This window comes from Theropithecus gelada, chromosome 13, assembly GCF_003255815.1.
Source record: "Theropithecus gelada isolate Dixy chromosome 13, Tgel_1.0, whole genome shotgun sequence".
Lineage (NCBI taxonomy): Eukaryota > Metazoa > Chordata > Mammalia > Primates > Cercopithecidae > Theropithecus > Theropithecus gelada.
The window spans coordinates 45,666,050-45,690,574 of NC_037681.1; the positions used below are offsets into that span (position 1 = coordinate 45,666,050).

Below are 24,525 nucleotides of genomic sequence, written 5' to 3' on the forward strand. Positions count from 1 at the left end.
ACCTTCCTTCCTTCCTTCCTTCCTTCCTTCCTTCCTTCCTTCCTTCCTTCCTTCCTCCCTCCCTCCCTCCCTCTCTCTCTTCCTTCCTTCCTCTCTGTCTCTCTGTCTCTCTGTCTCTCTCTCTCTCTCTTTCTTTCTTTCTTGGACCCTTGCTCTCTAGCCCAGGCTGGAGTGCAGTGGCACAATCTCGGCTCACCACACCTCTGCTTCCTGGGTTCAAGCAATTATCTTGCCTCAGCCTCACAAGTAGCTGGGATTACAGGTGTCCACCGCCATGCCCGGCCAAGTTTTGCATTTTTAGTAGAGACAGGGTTTTGCCATGTTGGCCAGGCTGGTCTCAAACTCCTAACCTCATATGATCCACCTGCCTTGGCCTCCCAAAGTCCTGGGATTAAAGGCGTGAGCCACCGTGCCCAGCCATGAATGGATTTTGATATGGACAGATGTGTGTCCTGGAAGATGTACTCTAATGAGGGGAGTGAGCCACGCAAGAAGAGGACACGAAAGCCAGAAAACAGAGATTCCCACCAGAAAGTAATGGGAATTCCAAAGATGACCACAAAAGGAAGTCACAGAACATCAGCTACAATGTGCCTAGAAAGCAACCAGCCCAGAGTGAAAGAGGATAGATAACTTAAAAAATGGAACTGAAACATCTTTTACCTGCTGTGATTGCCCGTGTGGAAAGCAATACTGATGGCTATTAGAAAGTGTGGTAGGCCCACTACAAAGAAGTGATAAATGCTGGAGGTGATGGATATACTAACTACCCTGTTTTGATCATTACACAATGTATACATGTATTAAAACATCACATTGTACCCCATAGATATGCACAATTATTATGTGTCAGTTTAAACGAGAAAAAGAAAAAGAAGACCTAAGGTAACAGTATTGTCACAGAAAAATTAAATTATATTAGAAGTTGTGGTAGGAATTAGCAACAGGTACAAAAAATAAGGCAGATGAAAAACAAGGTAATTATTAACTTCAGGAAAAAAAAGTAAAAAGAAACCGTTATAGTATACCAGAAGGTTCAACTGTGAATAATAGTTGCATTGAAATAATAAACACTGTATGTAGGTTTACTAAACATATGTGTGTGTATACATGTATATATGCATGTATGTACACACAAATTACTTCTGTATGTACCACAAAATTAATGCCTTAAAACAACACATTATCTTGCAATTCTGCAAGTCAGTAGTAAAAAAAAAAAAAAAAAAAAAGATTCTCCTTACTAGGCTAAACTCAAGATGTTGGCAGGGCTGCATTCTTTTTTGGAAGCTCTAAGGAGAATCCATTTCCTTGACATTTGCAACATCTAGAGGCTGCCCTCATTCCTTGCCACATGGTCCCCTTCCAACTCCAAAGCCAGCAATGGACAGTCTTTTTCCCATCACAGTACTCTCTGCCTCATCAACATCTCCTGCTCTGACTACTTCCATCTTTCACTTCTAATGACCCTTCTGATTACACTGGGCCCACCCAAATAATCCAGGATAATCCCCTCGTCTCTAGGTCATTAATTTAATCACATCTGCAAAGTCCCTTTTGCCATGTAAGGTGACATATTCACAGGTCCAGGGGATTAGGGGGCCTGGCCATCTTAGGGGGGCCATTATTCTGGCAACCAGATACACAAAACATTTTTGAGGCTGGACACGATGGCTCATGCCTGTAATCCCAGCACTCTGAGAGGCCAAGACAGGAGGATCACTTGGGACCAGTCTGGTGACACAGGGAGATCCTGTCTCTACAAAAATTTAGAAAATTAACAGGGTGTGGTGGCACATGCCTGTAGTCCCAGCTACTCAAGAGGCTGATGTGGGAGGATCGCTTGAGCCCAGGAGGTCAAGGCTGTAGGGAGCTGTGATTGTGCCACCACACTCCAGTCTGGGCAAAGATCGAGATCCTGTCTCAAAACAACCAACAACAATTTTTTGAAACAATATAAAAAGAGTATTGTCAATATTTAGGGAGGATGGTTGAAGAGTAGAAAGGTTGGGCACGTAAGAGGATCTACTAAATAGGAAATCAATGGAAAATGTCTAAATAGATGAATCAAAAATATGTACTTTACTCAGAAATATGAGATGAAAATTGCTGGAAGAAACAGCTAAGAGAATCGAAAGCGGTTGCCTCTGAGAAGAGGATAAGGGTAGGAGTAGGCAAGGAATCACTGCATGTTGTTAGGAAGTTTTAGTACTATTCGACTTCTTAAATTATATGCATGTACTACTGTGAGTAAATAAAAATGCATTTTTAAACAGAGAGAGTGGGGATGGGAGAAAGGGCTTACATCCCAACTGCAGCCATCGGTTGCATGTGGCCTCCATTTCCTCCTCTATAAATAAGAGCGTAGCTGAGACCTTTCCACCTCTGTTGTTCTATGAAATCATCACGTCCCACAGAATAACCATCATCAGCTCCTCACACCCACACAGAGTTCCATCACCAGCTACAACACTGGTACCTCCCTCTCCACCCCCCACCCTCACGAAATGTTTAATCCTACAAACGCATCATTCCCACTGCATCCAGCCCATGGGCAGTGCAAGTCAGTGCTGCCTGCATCCGTCACCACAACCCCCGCTCACTCAGCCCTTTCTGAGACCAAAGAGCCACATCTCCACCAACTCCTGGAGCCTCAGGGCTGCTCCCCTGCACCACGCTGTCCCCACTGCCGTCCCTCCTTCTTCACCAACCCCAGCCTCATCAGCACCCCCGAGATGACCACCCGAGCCTCCTCTCCATCTTCAGATTGAGAGACTGCTGGCCCCCCTGCCACCTCACAGTCTCTCCTCAACAAGGGCTTGCATATAATTATCCTCTTCCAAAATCAAAACTGTCATGGCCCACAAACCTAAATCCTCACTCCACCAAACACGATCCCAATATTCTCACCCCAAGAGCCCCTTCTTCTCCATCTCAAGTTCTCTGTCTGAATGGCTGAAAAATATCTGAGCATTTCTGCAGCAGGTCCTTCTCCCTCCCTCTGCTTGAATTCTCCTTTTCCTCTAGTGGACTCTAGTTATTCTGCTCTACCTAGACGCCTTCCCCTCCTTCCTGGTGGGAAATGCTCCTCAAGGGGTTTTGGTTGTGCCTGTGCTGACCTCAACACCCACCCCAGGCAAGGGGTGAGCATGTGACCAGGCAGAGCCAATCAGAGGCCTCCCTGGAACCTTTTCACCGATGCGATGGAAACATGCTAACACGGTCGATGTGAGTCAGGGGCTGCCGGCTGCTGTCTTCCCGCCATGTGGGTGAGCCTGCCTGAGAACGAAGAGCTCAGAGATGAAGACAGAGGGATGAAGCATTGAAGGCACTGTCTGGGCCCCTGGTCTTGCTGTTTCTGGAGGCAGGGACATACATCTGTGAACTTCCGGGTGCTGTGAGCTTTCACTACTTTGGTATGAGTCTATGACTTGTGGCTGACACCCTCCTGACCTAAAGGCCAATCTCAGTCCCCTCCAGGGCTCTCTAGGAGGCCAACTGCGGGGCTTCCAACACTGGCCTTACATCTTACCAGCTGTGTGGCCTGAGGCAAAACTGTGCCTCAGTTTTCTCAGCTGTAGAGTGGGGGAAAGAACTCTCCAGCTCACAGCGCTGCTGTGAAAATTAAAACGGAATGCCCTAAAAATGCTTCCAAGAGCGCCTGGCACAGAGAAAGTACTCAATAAATCTTAACGATGATTACTCTCAGACTCAACCAGCCCGCAGATTTCTCTCCTTTCTTGAAATCCCTGGAGTTCCTCTAAGTGGCCTTCGCTCAGGCAGGAGCTTGTACTTAAGCTCCTCTGACATGCCAGGCCCCGTGAGCAGAGCTTTACAATGTCAACATCTCATTAATCCTCACACCTCACCCCAACCCTTTGAAGTGGGTACTATTTTTATCCCCATTTTCCAGATGAGAATAATGAGGTATGGAGAGATTAATAAAACTGCCCAAGGTCACACAGTGGGTAAGGGGTGGAGCCAGACACAGTCCAGGTCCGTCCCGCTCAGAAGCTCACAGCTCTCCACTCCCTCTCTCACAATCCACAATCAGCATGTGACTGCTGCAGATCTATATTAACTTTGGGCATGGGCTGGCCAGAAAACAAAGTTTCCAGTCAATCTCTCTTTTCTGGTCAGGCTTGTCTGCAGCGGGAGCGGGGAAGGAGGGCACTGCAGCTTTCTAATCACAGTATTCAACGCCCTGCCCAATGCAGTGGTCATTCACTCATTCATTCATGCAGCTATTTCCTGAGCACCCACCATGTGCCAGGCACTGTGCTAAGGAACATGCACTGTCCTGTTCAATCCTCAAAACAATCCTATGAAGCAGGTCCTATTGTTATCCCCATTTTATAGAAGACACGGAGGCTTAAAGAGGTTTAGTGTCTCTCTAGGGTAGCACAGCCGGAAAGCCCCAGGGCAGGATTAGGAATCCAGGTCCATGTAACTCGGGACCCCTTGCAAACGCGGCAGTTCTTGGTCATGAATGGGCGCGCTAAACACAGATCTCAGAGCCAGCGCCACGATCAACCGTTTGTGCCTCTGGGGTGACCCTGGCCCACAGATAACAGTCCCATGGCTAAATTTCCTACTTGAGCTTAGGAGGAGGTGCAAATGGGTCCTGCGGGTGACAGAAGGCAGCAGAGCTTCTTGTGCCCCAATCATCTGCTAGGGTAGGGCTCAGCTGGGGACCAGGAGAAAGCGGAGGAGACCTCCTAGACGGAGATGTCTATCTGTCGACTCTTCCCCCTCCTGTCACAGCCTCTCGTGGTCATAAGACTGGGGATGGATAAGGAGGAGGGAGAGGGAGGGAGGTCTTGGTGCCATTTTCCAGCGAGATGGCCATCACTATTCCATCGCCCTGACTTTCCGAAATATCACTTGCACCCAAACCACCAGCTGTGCATAGAATACCAAAAGCCACTGGTGACAGGCCAGCAGTCCTGCCCTCTGCAAAGCCCATTTATCTGGCTCTAGAGTCACAATAAGACGGCTTGTGGCTCTCACACCACTCTCGAGGCCATGGCACCACCAGCACTGGCACCACCAGCAGAAGCACTTATGATCACACCAAACCTGCTGCCACTACGGCGGCCACATGGGAGTCTGAGTCAGACTCCTTTGCTCACACTAATGGTTGCCATGACACAGCCCCAAAAGTGAGCGGGGGGGAGATTTATACCTAAAATAGACGCTGTTAAGGAGCCGAAGTTGTTCTCAGGAGCCAAAATGAGCCAACACAGACTTCCGTAAGGCAGCACCCATTTCCAAGTGCTGCAAGCCAGGAGAAGCCCTGTCTAGGGGTCACACGTGCTGTGGGTCAGATGGGCTTCCCACGGCCTGGGGCCTGGGAGTCAGGGGCACAGTGTGGCCAGGCTGAGAGTCCATGTGAGGATCAGACATGTGGTCCTGGATGGGGTCTGGCAGCGACCAGAATGGGTCTGATTTTATCATCCCCAGCAGAAGCGGCCCACGGTCATCTGCACGTTTCTCTACTTTTCCAACCTTCTCTACAGAATGGTCCACAGCTGCCAGCTCCAGAGCCTCTATCACTTAGCCCCCTACGCACGGCCCTGTTCCCCCACCCCACAACTCTGAAACCCTCTGGGGATGCTGACTGTCTTCGTCCTCGGGGGAGAATGCTCCCTCCAGGGACATATCACAGTGCTTTCCCTGGGAAAGGAGACACCCCACGCCCGCTTGGCTTTCTCCAACTCCTAACGCCACCGAACTGACAGTGGAGAAAAGGAGTTACACCACTGTCTGGAGTGATTGATCCTAGTTACCACGGAGAAAACTGGATTGCTGATCAGCCACAGAGCCAAGCAAGACTATGTCTGGAACCCAGCGAATTCTCTCAGGCACCTCTTAAGAACTTCCATGCCCAAAGGAAAGCTGAATGGAAAGTTATGGTAACAACAACAACAACAAAAGTGGGATAACTAAGGATTCAGGTCCTTTGGGAATGAGGGTTTGGGCTACTCCACCAAGTAAAAGAAGCATGGCCTGCTAAGGCTCTGGCTGAGTGTGGAGGAAATACAGAATGGGATAAGAAGACAAGGAAGCCAGTAGCAAGTGTAGCCTTGTGAACAAATGCAGACAGCAGGCCTCTAGTGGTTTTGCACACTTTCGTTTTTTTGGTTTTTGTTTTTTGTTTTTTGAGACGGAGTCTCGCTCTGTCCCCAGGCTGGAGTGCCTTGGCCGGATCTCAGCTCACTGCAAGCTCCGCCTCCGGGGTTCACGCCATTCTCCTGCCTCAGCCTCCCGAGTAGCTGGGACTACAGGCGCCCGCCACCTCGCCCGGCTAGTTTTTTGTATTTTTTAGTAGAGACGGGGTTTCACCGTGTTAGCCAGGATGGTCTTGATCTCCTGACCTCGTGATCCGCCCGTCTTGGCCTCCTAAAGTGCTGGGATTACAGGCTTGAGCCACCGTGCCCAGCCGCACACTTTCTATTAACTTGAGATGTGTGTGTGTGTGTGTGTGTGTGTGCAATATGGTAACCATTTTCTTCTTTTTTTCTCCTTCCCATTGTTTTCTATGCAAGCTGTTGACAGTTAACTTTATAATCTAGTGTTTAGGTAACAATTCTGTTACCTAATTCAGTGGGAATGTGACTGACTTTGAGAAGTTATTATAGCCAGGGATTGATAGAGTGATGGTTGGGGATCTCTGGGAAAAGGGTGAGAATTTCATAAGAAGGATAACTGTCTTGAGAGGTAGACATCTAGTTGTTCATTTTTGTATGGCAGTTCAGATATTGTAAAAAGGTGCAAATAGAAGCTGTGTAGCCAAAGGGGTAAACTGAGCCAGTTATCAATTTATTCGCCCATCATTACCTGTGTTGTGAAGATGGAGCTGGGCCCTTTAATTACTTTTCCTTTGTCAGCTGGCACAACTGTGGAGGGCACTGAAGAGGCACTGAAGGAGGAAGCGGGTTTCCTTTCTAGACGCGACATGCTCTTGTTAGGTTCCTGCATTGTATACAACTTCTCTAGCAGTCAGATCTTGCTGCATGGGCGCTTTCCAGCATCAGGGTCTTGCCAGATATGAAGCTTCCCAGCACCCAGCTCCTGTGCTGTTGCAGCTTCTCCAGCACCCAGTCCCTACAGCATGCAGCTTTCCAGTGCCCAGCTCCTGCAGGAGCTTCTCCAGTACCTGGCTCCAGCAACACATGTCAGTCAGGATACCCAACAGCCAGGAGCTTCACCCAGCACTCTCCTGGGAAAACTTGGCAGCAGTGTGCTTCCAGCAAGATACCTCCCACAAACAACTTTCCTTGGGACCCAAAAAGATGGGTTTCCAGTAAATTCCAGAGGGTGAATTTCCAGCAAGTTCTGCCAACATGGCAGTTACAGAGACGTTGCCATCCAGGGAGCCATAGCCACACCCTCTCCATCAAGGTCTGGATCTCAGCCCTTGCAGGGCCTCTTCCTTGGGCACTCTGTGGCAACCCTAGAGGTAGGGGCTGTTCTCATAGCTATTATTTTTGTATTCTTTGGAGTTATTTTTACTTCTTCCTAGCCAATTCCTCATTGTTCTAATCCAATTAGAGTTAATAATTCGTTATGTGAAACTTTCCTTCTTCCAATCACCATGTAGTTTCTGTCCCCTGAATGGACCCTGACGGATACAGTCACCCATGGCCCCAAAGGGTCTTTTTCCATCCTCATGGCCCTTGAGCTCAATTCAACATCCTGGCCAGCCAATCATTCCCTGCTTCAAGCACTCACTCAACAGCCATTTCTTGAGTGCTATTGTGGAGCTGGGCCCTGGAGTGAAAGGAGACCCTGCTTCTGGAGCTCCCCAGCAACCGCCTTCCCTGTGTTCTCTCCCAGCTGTGACTCCGTGTAGCTCCGTGTGGCTCCGTGTGGCTCCGTGTGACTCCGTGTGGCTCCTGGGTCTCCAGCCTCGGATTGCGCAGCTCTGTCTCTGGGGCTGGCTGGGAGTCTTGATCCCACTTCTGCACGGTGGGCGCTCCTCAAAGGTCATGTTCTACCTTCAGCTTTCCTCTAAATGTTCTTCCTCTAAGACACCTGGGCATAAGTCACATAGGCCTCCTTCTGCAAGGGGCTCCATCTCTATTTATTTTCATCCCAACTGGATGATCTGCAGTTGCCTAAAATCCTACTCTTCCAGAGCATGCTTCCTTCAGAGCTGGCTCTATCTTCTGGTTTTTCCCTCTATGTGGAAGTAACACTCCCCTCCCTTCAGCTGCCTAAGCCCCCAACCCTGGAGAAAACAGGTCCCACCTTTCCCCTGGGTCCTCACATCCAGCAGGTACCTGGTCCTTGGGCTTCTCTCGACCCCCTATTCCCTCCAGGCCCTTTATACCTCTTGTGTCTGTGGCACAATAACCTGGTAGATCCCCTGGAGCGTGTCCACCTGCCTCTGGCATCTCTACCTCCCACCTCACCCTCTCAGCAAAGATTGCCCACACATGGCTCCCTCTAGGAAAACCTATGACGCCTGATGAAAATTTTAAACAATTGATTGTGAATGTACTAAAACCATCGAACTATACACTTATATGGGTGAATTGTACGGAATGTGAATTATATCTTCAAGCTATTATTTTAAAAAATCCTGTGATGCCAAAGATTTTCACACATGGTAAAATATATGCTCTGGCTTGGTCTCACCAGGCCTGGCTACAATGCAGCCTCCGCCCACTGCTCTGGCCGTGCCCCCACCTCTCCCAGCTGCATCATTCCAGGCCCGGCTGCTGTCCCGGAATGACACCCCTGGCTCCCACCCTCTCCCTCAGGGCCCACTCAGCTCCTCTCTCCCAGTCCTTCAACCCCCCACACACCGTCCCCTTCTCCTCGACCACCCACCCAGGGCTCATTGGGTGTTCCATGCGTGTATAGATGTGTCTGATTTCCCAAAGAGACAAGGTCAGAGTTCACGCCTTGCCTCTTGCTGCCCATCGTCCCCCCGCCCACAGCTTGTCCCCCACAACCCCATTCCGGGTGACCCTGGAGGCAGAGAGGACTGTGTGAAGTCACTCCCAGGCAGCTGCAACATCCCCAGCACAGTGCTGCGGTGCCTAGAGCGACCCCCCACAATCCCCATTCTAGGGGTCGCTTGGCAGAGCCCCCAAGGCACTGCGTCAGTGGAAAGGCCGTTTGCAGGAGCTCCGAAGGCAGAAACATACACCTGCCATGGGTCTGCAGGCTCACCTGCCCCAGATCCCCAAGGTGAAGGGGGTGGTGAGGGCCTAGGCTATCAGTGAACCACAGGAAACAGGGGGGCTGAGTCCTTGTTTAGCCTGTGACCACCCTCTCCCCACACCGCCCATGGCCACGCTCTCCCAACCCCACTTCCTAAACCAGCTCCCTCTCAGGTCAAAACCAGGAGGACCCCCAAAGGGTCTTCAGGGCCTGGGAGTGGCTGTTGGGGCTCAGCCCCCACCCCTCTACACTTCAGCAGGAAGGAGCTCACTGCTCTCAGACTTCCCACAGGGCCGCCTTTCTCCTCCTCTGTCCCAACAAAAACAAACCATTTGTGGAGGGGGCCGAGGGAGGGAGAAGAGCCCAGGGTTCCAAGCAGCACATCTCAGAACCACGGGCCCTGCCTCCAGCAGTCCCCGCCTCAAACCCTAGCTCTGTCACTCGGAGATTCGGGCCTCAGTTTCCCAAGCTGTAAAGCGGGGTGAGAAACAGTCCCTACTTCATAAGTCTATTTTAAGATAGGAGGGAATCTGAGTCGAGTGTTTAACACAGGGCCTGGCACATGGGAGGCACTCAATAAATGTTCATTTAAAAAGTATTATGTGCTTGATCAGAAAGAAAGGCAAGCCACATGTTCTTAGGAAACCTACACTCTGGCCTCAGACCACACCCCGGAGTGGCTTGTGCTCCTCCTAGAAACGGCTGCTGTGCCAGGGTCACCCTCCCAGCTAATGCCCCTAAGTCTCCAGCACAGGCCTCTTGCCACTAGAATGGGGAATGTATTTACCAGAGAATTTCAACCTGCCACTCTGGCCTCAGGAATCTCTCCCATTCAGGCAGACCACACACACACACACACACACACACACACACACACACACAGACACATACAGACAGCCACACAGATACAAACACACAGACACAGAGGCACACACAGAGACACACCTAGACACATGCAGAGATGACCCAGGTGCGCACTCGCACACACGCGACAGCGCCCCTCGTGCTGCACATGCCGGGGCACCTGGAGCCAGAGGATCCTGGGCGGGCCTCCCCACACAGGCACATGCGTTGCACATTTCACCTACTGTATGGGCCAAAGAGGCATTTGGAAACCAGCTTGGGAACCTCATAACCATTCATAACATTGTTCTGAGAGAAAACACAAAACATTGCCCTATAAACAAACATTTGCAATAGAATTCCTCCAAAAGCTTGGAATTGCCTGTACTAGAAAACTAACAGAGCAAGAAGAGAAAAACCACATAAACTTGGTTTGCCTCTGCAAAATTAATACCAATTACAAAAACATTTATGTGAACTGCTTACCATTTACACCTAATTACCATGCAGCACAATTATGCATATCATTAAGGGTATGCCAGATTAATTATGCTGTACATTTCATTTGATTACACCACCACACCCTGAGTTCATGTATGCCCCACTTCCAGGGGGCCAGTCCTGCAGCATGGCTGCTTGCACAGGTTGGCACAAACCAGAGAAACGTGGGTTTCCACATTCAGATGGACCGCAGCCCCCACCCCACCCCCAGGCAGAGACAGCCCGATTCCCGCCCGGCCTTCTTGGCAACATCAACAAGAGCCCTGCTGCAAAGCCATCTTCCCACCAGATCCTCCAGAAAGCAGAGATGCTTCAAAGAGCTCCCCAGGGGTGTGGCTGCATGTCACAGGGCCACCATACAGCCCAAGGGCCGTCATGTGTAGCCCTCACAGAGGAAGCGGCTCTCTCGGCCATCTCCTGAGGTCTGGCTCTGAAAGCAGGGCAGCCTAGCCCATGTCCAGGCCAAGTCCCTCCCAAGCTCATCTCCCAGACCCACCAGGGCTGTGTGCCTCTATCCCCTGGCACACTGAGCCAGCTACAGGGCAAGGTCCCAGCTGTGGTCCCACTGGGTCCTGCAACTTCCCCCCTGGCTCCCGTGCCCTGTGCTCTCCTGGACAGCTCTGCACAGACCCTCCCTCCCCTTATTAAAAAGAGAACAGGAACTGACCCCCAATAACTCCCATTTAGCTCAGTAGATGCTCTTCAAATACACTGGGTGAACCAGGTTTGCAGGGAATAATTGGGAACAAGAGAGTCAATAGAACATGATGAATGGACCTTCCCAGGAAGGGGGAACTCACAGGAGGAAACAGGCTTCTCGGGAGGCAAAGAAGTGCAGAAGTGAGGGAGGGAAGGAAAAAAATCCAGGTTTAGTCCAAGAAGCAATGCTCAAAACAAACAAGAACACCAGCCTGTGAAGTTATGCCCATTTTACAGATGGTAAAACTGAGCCTAAGAAAGGTTGAGTCATCTTCCAACGACACGCAGCAAGGAGGTGGCAGGGCTGAGGTGAAACCACCATCTTTCCAGCCCTCAGCCTGGTGGCCCCGGCATGATGCCACACTGCTCCTGGCCTCTATCTAAATTCAATGATGCTGACAGGGCTCACATCATTTTTCGAGAAAGTCTTTGGAAATAGCCTTCCACATTATCCTTCACATAACACACATAAGCCTCTTTTCTATTTTAGAGGAACAGTTTTTGCTTCTTTTCTGTTTGCTTTCCAAAAATGCTGTCCCCAGCTTGTTCCTCCAATCTCTCTCCACAGACCTGCCTCTGAATGGAGAGTCACGGGAAGGCCGGACAGCTTGACATCAACTTCCAGCCCGCCCAAAGATACTCAGAGGGTGATGAGACTCACCGCAGGTCCTGGGTGGAGGGCCAGGGTCTAGGCCTTGCAGCTCATCTTTTAGGGAAATCACTGAGAAGCAGAGGCCATAACTCATCAGCATTCCCAGTGCATGGGTGCAAGCACCTTCCTCAAAATCTTCCTTCAAAAATCTGCACAGGTCCTAACAGTTATGGACCAAAATGTACCTGCCTTTCTCATCCATCACACCAGGCACCCCGCCCCCAGGCCTTATGACTCAGGCTCCAGCCTCCTTCTGCAAGCCTGGCCTGGCTCAGGCTCCCCCTGGGGAAATCCCACCCGCCCTCAAGCCCCAGCTCCAACCCAGCTCCATGTGGGAGGCACCTCCTGCTCTCTCCGACTCCCCCCAACCCGTGCCCCCTCCATGAAGGGCATCCCCACCCACACGGTTGGCGGAGCTAGAAACCAGACGGCCACCCCAACTTCCCTCATTTCTTTTATCCCAATTGTTCCTACTGACTGCACTTCCTAAATGTCACACCACACACGCCCTGTCCAGGCCCACATTGCTGCCCTGGACTTCTGTGCCAGCCTTCCACCTGGGCTCCCTGCCCCTAAACCCTATTGCCCGAGCTCTCCTTCTCGATGCCCTAGAATTATCCTTCTCAAATACAAATACCAAGCCCGACGTCTGTTGATGGATAACATCCCGCCTTCCATGGTCCTCCAGCCCAGGCCCCCGGCCTCATACCCCATCATTCCCTATACTGCAGCTACATGGGGCCAAAAAGTGCTGTTGTCCACCAAGCTAACTGCTCCCTCCCCTTCGAGACTCAGCTGAAGCGTCACCTCCTTTAGAAAGCCCTTCTAGATCTTCTCTCCCCCTGAATCCGACTTCCTTCTCTGAGCCCCGGTAATGCCTGGACATGGTGTGCCAGGGGTCCTTCCGCCCTGCCAGACCCCCACCTAAGCTGCAGTCTCCTTGAGATGAGCGTGACCCCTTTCATCTATACAGCCTGTGTCTGGCACACAGTGGGTCTCTCTTGGATGAATAGATGAACATCATTTGTGGATCTGAAACAGGGACCTCTGGAAAGAAAACTCAAGCGCTGCCAGGCCTGCCAATGTGGGGGCAGCATCTCACCACGCCGGCCCTGGCTCCCTCCTATTCCAGCATCTCACCATGCCGGGCCCTGGCTCCCTCCGATTCCAGACTGCTGGCAGGGTGTTGACAGAAGAAAATGCAGAGGTGACTGACTGCCCAACCCCACTGGGCTTCCCAGCTGAGCTTCCAGTACCAGGCAGGGCCCTCGGGCCACCACCAGTTGGGCTGGGAACCATCAGCCTGTGCGTGGATGGCAACAAGCACCACATTGTTGCTGGTAATAAAACCATTAGGAGCCCTTGCTGCGTGCCAGCTGCCAGACCGGGCTGTGGTCTAGACCCTCCCATGCCTCCAGGCCATGGGGTAGAGCCAGAACCCAGCAGAGGCCACTCTCTGCTTAGCTCCAACGAGACCAACAGTGGGCAGAGAGGAAAGGGAAAGGGGGCCCAGGCCTTGAGGGAGCTTCTGGGTCCCTACACGGACGGGGACTCTGAAGAGATAAAAGAAGGTACAGGCAAATCCTGGCTTCACAGGAAGAAGTGGAGGCTCAGAAAGGCTAAGAGAAAATGGTACAACTTATTGGCAGCTGGAAAAACAGACCTGGGTCAGACAACGGAATGTAAGGAGGACAGAGACATCTTTCTCTGTCCCTGCCACTCCCTCGCGGCCCCTGACTCCCAGCCGAGAGTCCACCGTGGGCTTGGGGGTCATTCTCAACTTGATGATCTCTTCCCCTCACCGTGAGGGGCCGTAGGGAGGACAGGCAACACTTGCAGGGTCTGGTTTTTTTTTTCTTTTGAGACGAAGTCTCACTCTGTCGCCCAGGCTGCAGTGCAGTGGAGCAATCTCAGCTCATTGCAACCTCCACCTCCTGGGTTCAAGTGATTTTCCTGCCTCAGCCTCCAGAGTAGCTGGGATTACAGGCGCGCACCATCACACCTGGCTAATATTTGTATTTTTAGTAGAGACGGGTTTCACAATGTTGGCCAGGCTGGTCTTGAACTCCTAACCTCAAGTGATCCGCCCGCCTTGGCCTCCCAAAGTGCTGGGATTACAGGCGTGAGCCACCGCACCTGGCCACTTGCAGGGTCTTACAGAGCAGCAGGGCTTTTTGGGGGGTCACCCTAACCCTCAGGCAGCCCTAGAATGACCCCCATGTAAAGAAAAGCAGCTCTTGCCTCCTGAGCACCTTCTCTGTGCCAGGCACAGTGCTAGCTGTTTCATAAAATAGTGCATGTCATTCAGGCAACCCCTGTAAGATGAGGCCGCTATTCTTATCCCCGATTTACAGATGAAAAACCTGCAGCTCCAGGTGGTTTGGGGCCAGCAGCAACTGAGCACGAATGGGGCTGAGACAGTCCTCCAGGTCGGCCTGACTCCCCAGCGCCTTTCTTGCCCTGCACATCTGTCCCCTACCAGCCTTGGACCAAATGGCTGGTTTGTAGAGGGGCCAGTTCTGTGCTCGCCTCCAAGTCATCGGTCCTTTTATGTCTGTTCCTGCCTTATTCCAGGAGCAGGGCCAAAAAAGTGCACAGACCCTTCTCACGTCCTATTGAACAGGGGCAGCCTCAGGGGAAGGGAAGCTCCAAGAGGTACCCATGGGTGAGGTGGGGGAGGGGAAGGTGGAAGAGGGTGGTAGGTGCTGTTGCTAAGCAACCAGCCATGAGCTTCCTGGGGTAGCAAAACGACTGCAGACGGAGGAATTGCATTTGCCCCCGCCTCATCTCTCCACCCCATCGTCTGGGTAATCACTACCTGCTCAGGGACCCCTAGATCAGAGTTGAACCCACGTGCCAAACAAGTTCCTAGACACCCCTTCTACCTCTTCGTGGGACCTCCTGAAGCCCCACTTTGTCTCCCTTGGGTGTGGCCTCCCAAGAGGCTCTCACTATGCCAGGGCTGGGTCACCTGAGCTCCATACCTGGACCAGGCCCCAGTTATACCTCCAGTTCCCCAGGAACCATTTGGGCCACAACAGCCCATTAGACTGATGCTTCTGGGGAAGACCCTCAGTGATTTGTTCTCCACCTTGGGTCAGAAACGAGATTCAAGTCGCCATCCTATAAAGCTAACTTTGTCCCCTGTCCCTGGCGTGGGCCAGGGTGCATGCAGTCAGCGGCCTATTTTCTGCTCTCACCTAATCCCTACCAGCCTAGGCCTTTGCTCAGAGGCCTTAATATCTGCGATATTTCTCCCTGTAACGTTTCTGGAAAAGACAGGTACCTGAGTAAGCTTACCCCTTGCTGTCAGTCTCTACACCAGTTTCTTATCCACTATAAAAAAGAGTCCATCCCTCAGCCTTAGGTGACTTAATTCTTTTTTCTACATTCTTATCCACAGGCTTTTAAAAAGTGTAGTTTTATTCTTGCTGTCATTAAGAAAGGAACACAAGTTCATTTACATTTTTTCAAAGGAAGCAAGTGTACAAAGTTAAAAAGCAAAAACTTGTTCATAGGTTTGTGTGTATCTTTCCAGAACTTTTCCATGCGTGTACAAACCTATACATGTGTGTATTTGTATCGATTTTAAAGAATTTCACAAAAATGAGATTAAGCTATGAACATTTTTTTTTTTAACCACAACGCTACTGCATGGGGATCTAACGCATCAGAACAGACGCGCTTACCACCTTGTTTCGAAGGCTTTTAGGGAATCTAGGTGGATTCCCCTTTACCTGTTCGTTTATTTAGTACTTCAGGAACCTATACAGGTAATCGAGCAGGCCTTCCAGAAGCCTCCTTCCAAACAGGTTCTGCTCGATGGGGTCCTGGGGGATCCCACTGGCTTGGCAGGGGCAGCGGTGAACTCGCCTGTGTCTCCCAGGGTCCTCCAGGGAGTGGTGGGGGAGGGATACTCCGAAGGCCTCCTGCCCCCAGGCCACGGCCCTTCCCAAGTATTCCCCAGGACACAGCCCACACTCAACAGCTTAGTGAGCCACAAATCTAACCCATGCCCCATAATCTCCTCTCTAAGCATCTTTTTACCTTTTCAAGGAAGGATCACTGGAACCTATGACCTAGCTGATCTATCAGATCTCAAACATCTGCACCGAGACCCCTCCCCTTTCATGATAGCAAGAAGAGCACTAGACTAGGAGTCAGGAGACCCAAGTTCCAGCTCTCTGGTTACTGGCTGTAAGAGATGGTCCTCTGTCCCCTCTGTGCACTCAGACGGGGCATCTAATAACTGGCTCAGAATTAAAAATGACCTTGACATTTGAAACAGAAGCAGAGAGGAAAGATCAATAGGGATGGTGGCGAGCAGGGCTGTGACCACAGGAAAGAGAAAATAGGAACCTGGTCATATATCTAAATAAGGCTGGGCAGCCTTAAGGGTCAGAGAGGACCACAGCAGGACAGGAGTAGGCAACACAGAGCTACTGCTGAAAAAAACAAAAAATCTACTCTATACTGGGATTTAGTTAGGAAAGCCCCAGGCATCTGTGCCTCCCTTACCCCCACCCCGACTGCCCACCAGGCACCCTTGCTGTCCTCCAGACAGGCTGGTGGCCTGTGATGTGATCAGCAAGGGAGATTTGGCCCAGAAGGCCCTGCCCACCAGCTGTTCTTGCAGGGGGCTGCCAGGCACCTGCACTCATGCCTGGGGGCCTGGGCCGTCAGCAGGGCACCTCCCCTCTGGGTTGGTGGCTTGGTTCTGCCCAGCATGTGTGTGTTGGGGGGCAGGGTCAGGCTGTAGAGACGGGAACCTGACGTCTCCACTCCCATTTCCCTGGCACTGGCAGCCCCTTGCAGGAATGTTCTGGATGCTGGGCACCTCAGCCTGGTGGAATGGGCAAGGAGGGACATGGAGACCTCTGGGAGGCCAGAAAAGGGACCCTCCTCCTCCTGCCACATCCTCACCATGACTGCTATCACTCGCACACAGACCAGACCTGACCCTGGCCTCCCCCTTCATCGTCACAACCCCCTGGGGTCAGTGTAATTTAAACCCTGCTCTGTTGCTCTCCAAGTCTGAGCTCTTAAGCTCTGGTCTATGGAATAGAAAGAATCAGGATCCGACACCAAATGAGCTCATTTGGCCCCTTCCCCTCCCTCCCTGCTGTCCTCTCTCCACCCCCACCCCGCACTGGCCGCCACACTCAGGCAGTTCAGAGCAATTCTCTGTAGGCCACAGAGGAGTTCCGGAGTGCAGGGACCTCCTCCCCAAACCAAGGCAGGGCCTCAGCCTGGCCTCCAGCACAACCCAGGCCCCAGTCCACCTCCCGGGCACTAGAGCCACCCACAATGATGCCCTGCCCCTGAAGGCCTGGCTTCCTCCCTGAAGTCCCACTTCTGTGCTCTGAGGTGCTTCTGAGATGCCACCTCCTTCAAGAAGCCTTCCCTGATGGCCTTAGTTGGTTGTGACCTCACTCTCCTTTGGGCACTTTATTTCTCCCTCTCCAGTGACCCCAGTACCACTCTGCAGTCCTTCGTTAGCTGGGCACATCCTAAACGCACCGTGTCCCCTCAAAACCAGCACAGGGCATGGCTTACAGGAAATGCTCAGCACATCTCTGGAAAATGGAAGCGAATACGGTGGCAAAGTGCTGCTGCACTCAAGACAGGATGAGAATAACGAGCTGAAACTACAGCGGGAGGGATTTCAGGTGGAAGAAAACAACCTGTTGACATGCGATTTGTTCAACTCAACAGATTGCTAAGTGGCACCGAGGAGCCTCCCACCTCCCAGGATTTTGAATCAGAATCGGCACTTTCCTCATCTGACCAAGATTCTGCAAAAGACACAGGAAGGTGGATGAGGCTTCTTAGAGCACTTCCTGCAGTGCTAGTCCACGTGAGTCGCCCAAATGATGAAAACAGACACAGCTAACAGGAGGGCTCCCGCTCTGTTGAGGCTGTAACGCACATCATCTCACTCCATCCTCACAACCACCTGTAGGCAGAATCCATGAGCACTCCCATGTTACAGGGGAGGAAACTGAGGCCCAGGGAATGGAGTTGCCGCCCAAGTTCCTGCCGCTGGGAGGTGTCAGAGTGCAACTTCCTGTGGCTCAAGGGCCTCATGCTGCCTTGACACTGGCTCATGTGGAAGCAAGTCTTCCCCATCCACAGGCAGTGGCACACCATGTACACATACATCATGCACAGACACATGTGCACTGAACCTCGTCTTGCCCACACACTTAGCCAAGTGGAGGCAGGCTCGGACACAGACATAAATCTCAGGCTGACACTTCATGGATCTCAGATTTGGTCATGTTTTTAGGGAAAAATCGTCAAAGAGAGAAATGATTGAAAATGAGCCCTCAAAATTAAAGCGGAAAGGAATGTGGCACCTCTGGTAGACCACTAAAGCCCTGCTCAGGAACAGCAACGTCCGGCAGAAACCCAGCCACAGGCCAGGTAGGCTTCTTATGGGCTCTCTGCTCATCCACTACTATTCAAATGGAAGTGGAAGCTATTTCCCGGGGGCTGCAGCATGAGAAATAGTACTGGGGTAGATGCTCTGGCCCTACCTGCTAGAGGCCAGAGACACATTCAACTCCCAGTGGGGCATGGATTGGGGAGGACACGAGCACCAAGTCCAGGACCCCAGGCCAGCAAGCTGGAGGCAGCAGGAAGTACCGAAGGAGAGGCATGTGACCGGCATGTGAACGGCCCTGCAGGCCTCAGGCTCTGGGTAGCATGGACAACCCTGAGAAGAACTGGGCGTCACCTCCCACAAACAGTACCATACCCAGTACCAAGAGCTCTCAGAGCTTAAACTCCTCTTTCAGCCTGCAATTCTAACGTTTGGGTTCTAATGCTGACATTTCAGGCCCAAAGACGGGGAGAGGGTGGTCTGTTTTAACTCACCCATTAGAGTCCTCTTTCTACCTGGATCCCAAAAAGAGAAGCCTTGGGGGAGTCTGGCTCTTGCTGGGAAAGAACTTGGGTCTTTCAGGGAGGTGTGAGCCTGAGGAGCTGGCCTGTAAGTAGGCGGTGGCCACTGGGCAGCGACGCACAGCAGTAGGGGGAAGGGAGCCCGGCACTAACGCTGCCTCGCTGCCTCGGGGAGAGGACAGGATGGCAGTACACTCCCCTCATTCAGCAGACTCCCTTGGAGGCCTCATCGCTTGTCCAAGGGACCCAGGGAGGCAAAGCCCCTGTTCCCTGGAGATCACAAACTGAGAGGGGGGACGGACACATGCAGCAGCCCAGGTAAGAGGTGTAGTGTGGGGCGTCTTCCCCTGAGTGCAGGCCTGGCTCCACTTCTTCCTGCCAGTGACCCTGGACAAGGATTTTACCGTTTGTCCTGTCTTCCTAGCTTTTTGAGAACCACTGGCAGAGGTGGGTGTGAAAGCGATAGTAAAACATCCATAAGGGACTGAGGAGCTTACTGTGAATTGGACTCGAAAAGGAAACCTCAGAAATTATCCACACACAGGGATTTATACACAAACCTACAGAATACACACGTGCTGAGGCTTAAAGGAGGCTGTACTTTTTACACCCTCTGCAGAGTCGGACGTGACCAACCCGTCTCTTGCAGGGACCCTCCTCACACTGCCTCTCCTTCCCAAGCCCAACTCGTTTGGGGGCCCTGATCTCTCTTATATCTCCTTCTCCTTGGAAGCCTTCCCCTATTACTGCCATGTGCGGAAAAACAGACCACCCTGTCCCTATTTCTGGGCCTGAAATTCCACCACTAGAATCAGAGCCATAGAATGTCAAAGCTGGAATGGACCTTCCGGCTCTAGTCCAACCCCCACCCCACAGAGGAATCCTGTCCGCAGACACCCTGACAGATGGCCGCTGGCGTCCTCTCCTAGGCTTCTCCAGGAAGGACTCAGAGGGCAGCCCTGTCCCTGTGGACCAGTCCACTCCTTGAGTCTAGAAGGAATTCACCTTTCTTGGGGTCAGTCTCCTATGGAAGGAACTGGTGCCTGGGTGGGGTAACGAGGGAAGTTTGGTCGGCCTGAATCCGCAGCTGCTTATCTGGGGAGGAGCTGCACAGAGGAGGGGGACCCACCAGGGAGGCAGGCAGGTGCCAGAGCTGCTGCACAGGCCGGCCTGCGCCGTCGCCTGGAGCCAGCACATGTGCACACACACACTCCCACCTTGACAGAGCCACCTGTCACAGCCCAAGCAGGGTCTTGGTGGAACCTGGAGGCAGAGGGGGACCATTTTGCCCCAGAAACCCAGCAGGAACTCCCCACAACCCAACTCTCCAAAGGCAGGCACCTCAGAAAACTACCTGGTGATGGCCCCTGCCAGCCAACCAAAGAGGGTCCCCCGGATGCCGGGCCCCCCAAATTCCACAGGCCAGTCCTAACACCCAGGCAACAGCAAGGCGAATAGCTCCCCTGGCTGCAGCTGTCACATCTGCTCGGGAGGGAGGGAAGAGGCGACACTGGAGCAGCACCTGATCCCAGGATCCCTTCGTAGCCGCCCGCCCAGGAGGCAGTTCAGCCGCTGGCAGCCTAGGGTGAAACATGAAGACTGAGCAGGCCCCCTGGGATGCTGATGGCAGTCTCTGGGCATGGCACTGAGGGGCAAGTTGGGTCACAGGGCGGAGGGCGCTTCTCCCCAAGGCTTCTGTCCCCGCTGGTTTGGAGGGGGGGTAGCTGTGCGGCTCTGGGGCCCGGCCCTGCCCACCCTCCCGCCTGCCGCAGGCCAGAGCTGCCCTGCTGGGTGCCAGACGCCATGTTGGGTCAAGGTGCAGTCACAGGGGGCTCCCCTCAGGAGCGTGGGGGAGGCAGCCCCTGGGAACCAGAGGGCACCGCTCCCCGCTGCCAGGGCGCCGACACCTCCTCAACTAGCCGTGCAGCGGAGAGAGGGTGCCAGGACGGAGGAGATGAGGAGAGGGGGATAAATGGCAGAGAGGCGCTGGGGCGGGAGAAGGTGCCCCCAAGAAGGGAGGCTCCAGGAAAGCGAAACGCAGTTTGGCAGTCCCAGGGCCGCGGGCCCCAGCGATGAGGGGCTGGGGGAGGCCAGGGGCGGGCCCTGGACCCGCGCCAGCCCAGTCCGCGCCGAAGGGGAGGGAAGGCAGGGCGGCCTGGGGGAGGGGAGCTGGGGTGAGGGCGGGACACGGACCGCGGCCGCCTGCGGCTCCGAAGCTCGGGGTCTCCCGGGGTGCGGGGACGTGGGGCCGAAGACCCCACTCCGCAGCCGCGGCGAGGCCTCGTCCTTCACTGTGCAGATGCGAAGCTTTCAAGGACACGTCTGCACCGGCCCGGCGGGGTGCGTGTGCGTGAGTGTGTCCGCGTGCGTGGGAGTGTGCGCGGGGGGGCGGCAGGGGCGACCCCGGGCGTCCCCCCTGGGCCGCTCCCGGCCCCGGCCCCGCTGCTCCCACCCCCGCGTTTTCCGGCCCCCGCGGCCCGGGCCCGGGATCCTCGCCCGCCCCCGCCCCGCCCCCACATTGCGGCGCCGCCACCGCGGCCGCCCCGGCACCCACGGCCCGCGGTGGGGACAGGGAGGAGCCGGGCACGACCACCCCCCTCTGTGCCGCCGGCACCCCGCGGGGAGGTGTGCCCCCCAGGCGAGCGCTCTCCCCGGCCCCGCCGCCCCTCCCGGACCCGTCGGCGCCCCGCACCCCCAGCCACAGGTGGCCGGAGGAGGATCGCGGCGCGGCGCTCCCCGGCCCGGCCCCGCCATCACCCCTCGGCCCGCCCCCGGGGGCCTCCCGGGTCCCCCGCCCCGCGGGGCCGAGGAGGGCCGGGCGCCGGGGGGAGGGGCGGGGGGCCGGGTCGTGCCAGGCTGCCATTTTCTGCCGCCGCCGCGGAGCCTGCGCGGGGCCCGGCCCCCGCCCCCTCCCTCGCTCCCCCAGGCCGCCGCGGGGGCCGATCCTTCTGGGTCGGGGTCCGCGCCCTCCGGCGCCCTGGCCGCGGGCTCCAGGCGGGGCCGCGGGGCGGGGGCAGAGCCCGGAAGGCGGGGGCGGCCCGGCCGGGGCCCCTGCGGCAGCGCCGAGCCGGGCACCGCGGCGGAGGCCGGCGGTGGAGGGGCCCCCCGCGGCATTGTATAGACTTGAACTTGAGCCCGGAGCCGGGCGGGGGCGGGGAGGGGGGTCTGCGCCGGGAGCGGGCGGGACGGGAGGGGGCGCCTGCCGAGCCCGCGGGGACATAAACAAACCCTCAAATCCCCCGCGCCGCCCCGGCCAGCCCGACCCGCGGTCCCCGCCCGCAGTCCCGGCCCCGCGGGCGCCCGGCGCCGAGTTGCGGGGGTCCGGGAGCGTGCCCCGAGCCGGGCACTGCCCGCCGCGGCGTCCCCCGCCCGGCTCCCCGACTCCCCGCCGCCTCCGGGCCGGCCTCCCAGGCCGCCAGCAGCGGCGCTCATTACCGTGTGGCCGGTGGGGTCGGGCCGGCCCGGCTGCGCGCCCTGGTGCCGCGGCGCCGCGTCCCGGCTCGTCCTCTGCTCTCGCCGCCGCCGCCGCCCGCGCGCCCTCCCTCCCTCCCGGCCCGCCTGCCTGCCTCGCTCGCTCGCTCCCTCCCTCCGCTCGCTGTCGCGCTCCCTCTCTCCGCCTCCTCCGCCGGGTCCCCCCCTCCCACCCCTTCTCTCCGCCTTCCTCCTTCCCTCCCTCCGGCCGCCCGCGGGCCCAGGCCTCCGCCCGCCGCTCGCCCCCCGCGGCCGCGCTGGCCCGGGCCCCGGCGCTGCGGAGCCGGCCCGGGAGGCAGCGCCGACTGGGGGGCCCCGGGGCGCCGCGGCGGGAGCGGCCTGGGCGCGCGGCCGGTCCTAGCGCCCTCGGCGCGACTTCCCGGCCTCTGCGGCCCCGCCAGGGTCCCCGCACGCCGTTTGGCGGAGGTCCGGACCCGCACCGCCCCGACCGGGGGCCGGGCCCCGGGCGCCCCGCCTCGGCCGCGCTCCCGGCCACTCAGAGCCCCTCGAGTCGGAGCCGAGCCCCGGGCCTCGCTGCAGCCCTCCCCACGCGGGGCGCCCCGCTACCTGGCGCTGCTTCTGCGCTGGGTCCCCGCATCCAGCACTGGCCGCAGGGACAGCGGCCCCTCCTCTCCCCGGGCCGGTGTCAAGTGCCTCCCCCCGCAGCCCGCGGAGCCCCCAGCGGCCTTCGCCCTGCAGTTCTCCCGACCTCCGCCAGAGCCCACTGCGCTCTGCCTGCCTCAGCACTGGGGCTGGGGACAGCAGCGCCGGCCCATCCGCGCCGCAACCCCCAGCCAGGTGCCGCCGCGGAGTGGAGGCCACTCCGCTCTACGGGGCCAAGGTCGGAGCGCCAGGCTCCTCCTGGCCGTCCCGCAGGCTACAGAGCTTCTCTGAGATGAGCTGCCCTGAAGAGAGTGAGTTCCCTGTACCTTGAGTTGTCCAAGTAGAGTTGGGTGCCCTCAGTTGGGCACTGGAAGACTGAAAGATTTCATAAGGTGGGAGGTTGAACGAAATGACATTGAAGGTGTCTTCCAGCTGGAAGATTCTGTGCATGCCTACACACCGCCCTCACCCCTTCACCGTGGGGGCTGTTCTCCTTCCCCATGGAGCGCTCAGGGATCCAGGTTCCTGACTTGGGGCATCTCTGTCTAATTCCACGAGCACAGCCACTGTGTGCTCCTCTCACTCCTCCAGCAGCCTCTCTAGGACTTGGGACTGGGCCCCCCCACCCCCGCCTCCAGCCTCCTTGCGCGCCCCCGCACCCCACCAGCCACCCGCAGATCTGCACCCCGAATTCTACTCAGCACTTCAACTACATCACAGTGCCCTGAGCTCCCTGACTGGCGGGTCCCTTCCCAGGGACCCGCCATCCTACTTGTGGGCAGGGGCCATCCTACTTGGTGGTGGTGGGACTCACTTCACAGTGAAGCGGGTCCTACTTTTCCCTTCTCCCCATGCAGCCCAGCCCCCACCAATGCCACCCTTTTAGCGTCACAGAACGGAGTTGCCAATTTCTCTGGGACCGGGAGCTGACTGTTCATACAGAAGGGAAGGTTTTCCTTCGGGAAGTCCTCCAATGCTTCCAGGTCCCTCGTCTCCCCAACCCCCGCCCTGAGCCTCAATATCTGAGACCAACTTCTAGGCCATAGTTCTGGCCATTTTTGGTGTCACCCTCACTCAAGTGGCCACCCCGTCCTACTGATGATAGGCCCTGTTGTCCATGGTCCCCACCGGCCCAGAGACTCCCAATGTTCTGTGAGGACAGGCGCCACGTCTGTCATCTCTGTAGCCCAGCACTTGTGTTAGGAGATTCTCAGTAAACCTTGGTGGAATTAACATGTGACCCTCCTGGGCACTTCACTTTCTACATCAGGAGGGGCCTTAGTGAACACTCTAAATGGCGCACCCACCTTGGCAAAGGAGAAGACCATTTTTAGAAGGATGACTGAGTTACCTCTGTCTTCATCAAAGGCTTACGTAATACTGCCCCCAAACAGCAACGACTGTTTACTGAGTGTCTACTATGTACCAGGCGCCAGACATGGCATTTTGCCTAGTCTTCACCAGCCCTGTGATATAGTTTGTACTACCCTCATGCTACAGATGAAGAAACTGAGGCAAAACTGAGGCTTAGTCTTAGTCAAAGCCATACAGTTGGGAAGTGGCAGAGTCAGGATTCAAAGCTGGGTTCATTCGGCTCTCAAATCACCCCCCACACAATCTTTTTTTTCTTTTGTTTCCCAGACTGGAGTGCAGTGGAGTGATCATGGCTCACTGTA

The 24,525-nt window shown here is 55.3% G+C and overlaps 1 protein-coding gene across 4 annotated transcripts in view; it reads right to left on the bottom strand.

The window, feature by feature from the left end:
* The window catches only part of DNMT3A (DNA methyltransferase 3 alpha), a 110,321-nt gene extending 87,347 nt beyond the window's left edge, over positions 1-22,974 (bottom strand). For 3 of the 4 annotated variants that reach the window (XR_003115329.1, XM_025354565.1, XM_025354569.1), the window contains exon 1: positions 22,814-22,974. The gene's annotated coding sequence lies outside the window, so the exon portion shown is untranslated. Of the gene's footprint in view, positions 1-22,210; positions 22,301-22,813 lie in introns of those variants that run through there. The other variant, XM_025354564.1, reaches the window with a different exon arrangement.
* Positions 22,975-24,525: the final 1,551 nt, after the last annotated feature.